This window comes from Bos javanicus, chromosome 16 (assembly GCF_032452875.1).
Source record: "Bos javanicus breed banteng chromosome 16, ARS-OSU_banteng_1.0, whole genome shotgun sequence".
In the NCBI taxonomy this organism is placed as follows: Eukaryota; Metazoa; Chordata; class Mammalia; order Artiodactyla; family Bovidae; genus Bos; species Bos javanicus.
This window is the reverse complement of record NC_083883.1, coordinates 52,948,804-52,954,803: the sequence shown is the minus strand read 5'-3', so window position 1 is coordinate 52,954,803 and position 6,000 is coordinate 52,948,804.

Sequence of the window (6,000 nt, the reverse complement as noted above, 5' to 3'; positions counted from 1 at the left end):
GAAGAAAGTTTTTTTTTAATGAGTAAGGAATGAGATTATAAAAAACGGCCAGGCGTTTGACTTCAGGACTTTGCGGAAGCACAGGAGAGCTATTTGACCCCCTGTAATTTTGGCACTTCTGTTCTGGTGGGAAAAACAGGTTTATGGAGTCAAATTATTCTGGAGATAAACATTCAAGTGCTTCCAGAAGCCAAAGAGGAGATGTGAGCAGGGTATTGGGCAGAGAGAACACAGGCTGTAGCTAATGAAGGCAGCCTCTCCTCAGCTCCAGTAGATTGTTGATCTATATGCAAGAAGAGAGCCTAGGTACTGCCAGATGTTCCTGTTTTCTCCAAAAAAGCAAAATACAGATGTTAATGATCTGAACATGTTGGCCACTGCAGTAGACATCTGAAAGTTTTGTTACCTAATAACAATTCACCTCTCTTCTAAAATATTATGGTGTTATGATCCTTCTTTAGGGACCTACTTTCTCCAAGTCTCCATCCAATCTCTTGGAGATGGTATTGATTCCACCTCTGGCAACATGGATGGGCATGCGATTCAAACTCAGCCAGTCAGAGCACAGCAGTCTCCTAGGCCACAATAATTGGCTCAGGAATGGGCTTATGACCCACCTGGAGAAAATGAGAAGCAGTGAGGCCTTTGGGATAACCTTAGGAAAAGAGACTCATCTTTCCCCAAGGAATTCAAAGCTGAGAAGATGGAAGGGCTGGAGCTATGGCAGCCTTTCTGTGACTATTATACAGAAATTCTGTCTAAGGTTGGATCTACATGGCTAAAAGCATTCTTGAGAACTAGAGAGAGGCAGAGACCAAATGGTGAAATCATTTAGGCTTGAACCCAGAAGTTCCTTCTGGACTTTTCATTTATGGTAAACAGTGAATTTTGAATTTGCTTTCAAGTTGAAGCCAATTTGAATTGGTTTCTCTGTCACTCCACAGAAAAAGACGTATCCCTTCAGCAACCAATTAAAAGTTGTTGTTTTTTGGTTTGTTTTTAACGTGCTGGAAAAGCCAAACAAATGCATCCGAGGGCTGATCTTCAGTTTGCAGTCTCAGCACTTGGCCACCCCCTCCTTCTGTACTTAGCTTCTCTTACTAGTCACCTTCTAGCCTCCATTCCTGCTGCCCCTTCCTTGTACCATACTCTTCTTTCCCTCCTCTACCTCCTAAATCCCACTCATCCTTCAGAACTCAGGTCAGGGCTTCCCTGGTGGTCCAGTGGTTAAGAATCTGCCTGCCAGTGCAGGGGACATGGGTTCAGTCCCTGGTCTGAGAAGATTCTACATGCCAGGCAACTAAGTCAGTGTGCCACAAGTACTGAAGCCCGAGCACCTAGAGCCCACGCCTCACAACAAGAGAAGCCACTGCAATGAGAAGCCTGCACACCAGAACTAAAGAAAGCCTTCACACCGCAACGAAGACCCAGTGCAGCCGGAAAAAAAGCACCTCAGGTCAAATCTTCCTTTTTTCCTAGAGCCTGTCCTGACACCCCACCCCATCCCCAAACCCCACCCCCCTAAATGCCTCCCCCTCCATCCGCAGGTCCCTCTGACCCCCTGATGAGCACTTAGCCCTTCTGATCTGAATCACCCAGCAACATTCCTGTCTCCCCTGCTTCTTGACTGTGATCCAAATTTAGACCCAGAGTAGAAGGGATGATCTTTGAGGCTTAAATTTCATAAAACAATCAGTTCTTAGGAAAAGTCAGAAAACACGGTGAAAGATGAGGATTTGCATGAGGGATTAGAAAGAAAAGAACAATTGTTCTGGGCAAAAGAGAGTGTCTGTGTGGAGTGCTGTGAGGAAGGAGGAAAAATTGGACATATTTAGACCAAATGAAATGATTCAGAGGAAACCTGAGAAGAAAAGTCTAGAGCGGCATAAAGTTGATCTGCCTGGAAAGAAAGATAAAAAGTGTGTGACGGGAATGACCCAAAACAACGACAAAATGCTCAAAATCAGTGCACTGTTCACATGAGAAAAGAATGCAGACAGCACCAAGACCCTGAGAAACCTCTAGAAAACAAGAGTGAAGGTGACGGGGGATGAGGTCATCTCAAACCAGATAAACGGGGAGGCTTTCTGTTGGTTGAGAGGCTTTCTCAAAAGGTAGGGCTCGTGTTGGCTTGCCACTGCCGGGAAGTCAGGGCACCGAGGCCTTCTGGAATTTTCTGTTCAACAAACAGACATCGGGAGGGCTCCAGAAGGCCAGGCAGTTGCCAGTCGTACCATAAAGAGCTACTATGGGTCAAAGGTCAAAGCAAGCAGGGTGTCTGTCAGTTTACGAGTTGCCCCAGGCAAGCATTGTCTTGCTTCTCACGTTTAAGGACCATGGGGCCTCTTACATAGTTCCCATGCCTCCTGCCCGGGGACCAATCCTTTCTTCCTGTGATGAAATACCTAAGCTGAACAGCAACCAATCGCAGCAGCTCTTAACCTGTGTTGGGGAGAAATCTGGTTAAGGCTCTGGGCCCTCTTCCCAGAAAAATGCACACAGGCTCAGACACATCAAAGTTAACTCCCCATTTAAGCAGCTTATACCCTCCCCCAGGCCTGGCTCTTGAACAACAGCTCCTAAACTTACTCACTTAATCAAGAAAGTATTTATTGAGTGCCAACTACACGCCAGGTATTGCTCCGGGCACCAGGGACACAGGGATCCTCGCCTCATGGAGAGGACCCTTCAGTTTATTTTTGAGCCCTTAGATGATCAGAAAGTCTGGAGAAGTAGACAGGGCATTCAGTGATTCTAACATGGGGCCAGGATCAGGACCTGCCAACCCAAGGAGCCCCAGGTCAAAAGCCCTTTCTGTACGAAAAGCGAGGAGGAGTGTATTTAAAGCATGTACTCTAACTGGGAAGCTCAGAGCCTGCTGAGGGAGCACAGACGGTACCAGCACTTTGCAAAAATGTTTGGCAGAATCGTGTAAAGTTGGACGTATGCTTGACCTAGAAATTCTACTCCCAAACATATATACCCAAGAGACATGTGCACACCAAAAGATATACCCAGGGACTTCCCTGGTGGTCCAGGGATAAAGAATCTGACTTCCAAGGGAGGAGACACAGATTTGATCCCCGGTTATGGAACTAAGATTCTACATGCCACAGGGCAACTAAGTCCATACTCTGCAACTAGAGAAACCTTCACGATGCAACGAAGACCCAGCACAGCCTAAATAAATAAATAGTTTTTCTTTAAAGCATATAAAACAGCCCCCAAATTTCCCTGGTGTTCACATCTCTGTGTAATCCCTTCCCCTTGAGTGTGGGCAGGACCATATCGTACCTTTAATCAATAGATGCTGCAAAGGTGACGGGGATGTCATTTCTGTGATTGTGTTACATAAGATTGTAACTTCCACCTTGCCAGGAGACTCTCTGGATGGACTCTCATTTTCTTTGATGAAGCAAGCCACCTTACAGAGAAACCTATGTGGCAAGAAACAGCACAGGATCTCTGACTAACAGCCGGAGGCGAGGCTCTCACACTAATAACTCTCAGGGAACTGAATCCTGCCAACCATCACGTGAACTGGAAAGTGGATCCTTTTCCATCTGAGCCTCAGATGAGACCCCAGCCCTGGCGACCTCTCTGATTGCAACCTGGGAGAGACCCTGAGCAGGGGACCCAGAGAAGCAGTGCCTGGATTCCTGACCCATAGAAACTACGACATGGTGAGTAGGCATTGTTTTGAGCCACTCAGTTTGCCATAATTTGTTGTGCAGAAATAGATAAACTACTAGAGTATAATGTGGCTTCCCCAATCTGCCCGCAATGCAGGAGCCACAGGAGACATGGGTTTGATCCCTGGGTCGGGAAGATTCCCTGGAGGACGGCACAGCAACCCACTCCAGTATTCTAGCCTGGAGGATCCCTAGACAGAGGAGCCTGGCAGGCTTCAGTCCATAGGGTCACAAATAGCCAGACACGACTGAAGTGACTTAGCATGCACGCAGGGTGTAATGCAATGCAGTCATGAGAATGAATGAATCACAGCTATGTCACACAACATGGTTGAATCTCACACCGTTGAGTGAAAGAAGCCAGGCAGCAAATGGAATCTGTATGATCCATTTACATGAAGTTCAAAAAGAAGCAGAACTAATCTATGATATTGGAAGTCGACTAGTGGGAAGGAGATGACCAGAAGGGAGCACAGGAAGACTTCTCAGGAGGGTGGAGATGTTCTGCTTCTTGATTTGAGTTCCGGTTAGGGTGGGTGCATACATTTTGTGAAAATTCTTCAAGTATATACTTATGATTTGTGCACTTTTCAAGATGTATATTATTTTTTTAAAAAGAAAACAAACAAGTTTAAAAAAAAGAGAGTGTGCGGAGTCAAACAGCCAGGGTTCAAATCCTGGACCCATCATTTACAAAATTTGTAACTGGGCAAATTATTTGACTTCTCTATGCCCACTTCTGTAAAATGAGTTGGGCAAAAAATTAAATAAAACAGTGCATGGCTTAGTGGCTGGTACCTAACAAGCCTCAATAAATCTTAGCTAGTCATGTTATCCTCATTCATAATGGTTCATTGTTAATCTCAAAAAAAAAGTAGTGGAGGTTTGTTTGCCCAGATGCCTGAAAGTCAAATTTATGGAGCTGTCCTGCAGGTATCACCCCACAGAGACCGGCTGGGTTCTCAGAATCCCTCTAGCAGTGCTTAGGGGAGGAGCTCAGCCTGCCTCTGACACCCACACCCAGAAAGATCCCTGGGCAACAAGCAAGATGATACGGAACTGTTCAGAGGTCAAGTTTGCTCTGGGTTGGGACTGAGACAATGCAAATCAAAGTTCTTCCCAGGGGACAGAACTTGTGCCCAGGCTTGGGACTGGGCTGTCCTCCCATATCATCAAGAAAACAACAGAAAACAAACAAACAAAAACAGGCAATAATGCAATCTGTTGTATCGGGCATAGCTCAGGACTTCACACACATTAACCTGTTGGCTCTTTACAGTCAGTGCTGTTATTAATCTCCACTTTACAGGTGACAGAAGTGAGACAAAGACAGAATAAAACACACAAAATCCGGCCCATCATAGATGGGATCAGCATACTTCATCTGCAGTTTTCAAACAGAAGAGACAGACTGTCTCCCCTGGCGAAACTTTGATTTGCAAGAGAAATGAATGTCTCAGACCAGCCTTGCTTCTGAGAAAAACAAAAAACAAGTGGGTGTTTTCTCATTTTCTGCCAGAAGCAGGGGGTTAGCACAGGTGCAGAGGGCCTCAGTTACTAGCTGTAGTTTTGTGGTATGAATTTATTTTTGTGAGTCTGTGAGTGTGTGTGTGTTTGTATAAACCTGCATTTCCTTAGCCCAGAAGGTCAGGTTATTAACGGACTGTGGAGCCTCTAGTGGCTCTTTGCTCTTCCATCTGTCATCCTACTCAACAGCTTAGCTACTTCCTGCTTTTCATGCTCCCTCTCTCTCTCTCTTCCTTTCCCCTGTTCCAGCTCTTTCCCTGGCTCTCTCTCACCCCTTAAAGGCTGGGCAACCTCCTTGCCTCTCCCAGCGTTCATTTCGTGTAGGAATGCAGGGGGCAAACAGGCAAGTCTGGGGCAGGGGCACAGCTGGTGTGCTCTCCTCAGTCAAGGACACTCCAGGGGACTTCCCTCGTGGCGCAGTGGATAGGAATCCGCCTGCCAAGGCAGGGGACACGGGTTTGATCCCTGGTCCAGGAAGATTCCACATGCCACGGAACAGCTAAGCCTGGGCACCACAACCAAGGAAGCCTCCCTGCTTAGAGCCCACAAGCCACAACTACTGAAGCCCACGTGCCTTGAGACCATGCTCCACAATAAGAGAAGCCACCATAACGGAAGCCCATGAACCACAACGAATAGTAGCCTCTACTTGCTGCAACAAGAGAAAGTCCTCACGCAGCAACAAAGATCCAGGGCACCCAAAAATAAATGAATAATAATAATAATAAGGGCCATCCAAGGAAATTAACTGGGGCAGAAGGAGATTTTATGGGGCAGAGGT